The following is a 2,639-nucleotide window of genomic DNA, read 5'->3' as shown; positions in this document are numbered from 1 at the left end:
CACGATGCCCTAGAAAAAGGTTTGGAACTGAAGTCTACATAGGAAAATATCTCAGTTACAGCCTCTTTTGAAACAAGCAATTTGACAGACAAAAATGCCATCACATTTGAAGTTCTGTACAATGGAGTTTGGCTTGTCATTGGGTACTGTGGAGTGGAAAAAATTCCAAAGTTGACGAAAGCCATCAAATGGGTTGAAGTTAGTGCCTACAAGTTGTGCTTCGTAAAGAGACAATGGATACCGAAAATCAGGGATTTTTGACTTTACTCTGCAGTAACAATTACCAAGAAAGGTCGATGGAGCAAAAATGATAACAACAACCAATATAACAGTGACTTGTGCTTGGCTATTTAACTTCAAAACTATTACAAACTTTGACACCAAGGATTTTGATAAACAATTTTCATTCCCTGGTCCCTTTTTAAACAATTTTTGTGGTATTTTACATGTAAAAGGATTATGTTGTTTTAACATTGTAATCATTTATTGATTACCGTATTATGTTATTTTAACATTGTAATCAATTACTGCTTACAGTATTATGCAATTTTAACATTGAAATCATGTACTGATTATAATATTATCGGCCAGGTGAAACTGTGTAAATTACTGCTGCCTGCCACAAAAATGGATATAGGCATTATAGTAGGGTTGTCATCAAGGGCCACAACCCATAACACACAGCATTGCTGCTTTGGATGAACAAAAGATTTTCATACCGCAACTGCTGTGCAACTTATTGACAGCCCTGACTATATTAGTTAAGTATATTCACTAGGATCACTATCACAACTTGGGGGGTAGCTGTCCTTCAGACCTATAAAGCCTCTGGAGAATTGTTGTCTGGTTTCGGGCGGGAAGAAAGCTACGGCCTGCTGTGAAGATAGAAGAGTCTTCTCTCCTGCTTAAGGTCAGACGATTGAGCCTAAGGGGATGTTCAGCAGCATCAATGTTGTCTGACACATCTGGTGCTTCATTGAAGGAAGGCAATTCTTCTTCCCATTCTTTATATCGTTCATTTGCCGTCCAGTGGTAAACTGGGAAGTCATCTCCAATCCTCTTGGTAAATTCCCCGATGAAATAAATAAGAAATATAATAATAATAATAATAATAATAATAATAATAATATTAGTAGTAGTAGTAGTATTGTTATTATTAGTATTATTACTAATATCAATAATATTAACTTGTTTTTCCTCACCTTACCAGTTTCCTCCAGAGAGCTTTAAATTCCTTCAAAGTGAAAATGAGACCTAGGTAACGATGCAGCAGCGCGTTTCAACGGGATCTGTTGTGCCAGCACGTGGATGTTCTTCAAAGCCATGAGTGCCATTTTCTCTTCTGCGGAATTCAATGCTCTCAATGTTGGTGGTGACTGCAATGACGGTCTCTCGTGAAAATCCACAAATTCCTTTGATTGGCCTACAAATTACCACCAAGTAACACACATTATTAAGTTGTCAAATGTCCTTCTGGTTTAAACTTAACATAAAAACTGGATTTTTGAGAAAAGGCGTTCTAAATCTTTCTTTTAAATGTTTTATTTATAAGAACAACAGAGTACTAAAGCATGTACAATGAAAGTAGATTTCAAGTTTTGATTCATTTGTTTTTTGATATCGTTAAGTATTGAATCCATTAGTGGTAATTGTGTATGTTCACTTGCATATTTAAATCATCATACTTGTTGACATCGGTTGAAAAGTCTGGGTTTTCCTTATGCCATCGGATATCCACTCATCTAATATCATGTTGCATCGCTCCAACTCAGAGAGTCCTCGCCCGTCAGCTGCCTCATGCCAACCTGCAAAGAATTGGGACTCATGTGAGGTTTAAACAATATAAAATTCTTTATCATCAGAGTAGAAACGACAGCAGAACCCTATTTCTTAGACAGAAAACTGAGAGAAGAGACCCAGTAAGAAAAGGAGTTTAGCACTGCTACACTGTTTAAGAGTCACTGACTGATCATGAAAATATCGAGGATGGCTGGTCAGGTTAGAAAAATCGAAAATCCTGAAACTTTGCCTAAAGAACGCTTTTGGGGAGCCACTTTCGAAAATATTATTCCGACTTTCTTAGAATTTAAAGTCTTCGAGAAATTCGCAAAAAAACGAAAATATACCTTTTTTGCCTTATTAAATATACAAAAAATATCTGGAAAATTGACAAAGTTCTCGGTATTCGCACTGAAACAATTTACAAAACTAGAACTCGGGGTAAACTTAGCATAAGAGTTTTACTTTTCTTCTATCTAACAATAGGAAGTTTTAAATTTTTCAAGCATTTTGAAGGCTTCCGTCGACCATTGAAGAATTGCCTTTTCAAGCCCCTATGAAAACAGCAAAAATTGCGTAGTTTTACGGGCTTAAAACGCGTCTTGGTATGTCCGATATGGAACTAAAACAAGTACTGTGCAAAAGAGTGTCGTTTCTCCTATAATAATATGAAAAAAAAAATTCTGGGTAATGGAGGTTCACGCAAGTAAAAAGCAAAAGTTCGCGACAGTCTTTTCTCAAATTTTCATAATGCGGTATGTTCAAAGAACTCTATTGTTGAACACTCTAATCTGTTTTTGTTCCATTTGTGGGCCATGCTTTGTGGGAAATATACAATACGAGAGTTGATCCATGTCGTT

The 2,639-nt window shown here is 36.2% G+C and overlaps 1 pseudogene; it reads right to left on the bottom strand.

The window, feature by feature from the left end:
- Window positions 1-591: 591 nt before the first annotated feature.
- Window positions 592-1,752, bottom strand: LOC145499539 (uncharacterized; annotated as a pseudogene).
- Window positions 1,753-2,639: the final 887 nt, after the last annotated feature.

Source organism: Orbicella franksi, chromosome 10 (assembly GCF_964199315.1).
Source record: "Orbicella franksi chromosome 10, jaOrbFran1.1, whole genome shotgun sequence".
Taxonomy (NCBI): Eukaryota; Metazoa; Cnidaria; class Anthozoa; order Scleractinia; family Merulinidae; genus Orbicella; species Orbicella franksi.
The sequence above is the reverse complement of the archived record's forward strand: the minus strand, read 5'-3'. Positions and strand labels throughout refer to the sequence as shown.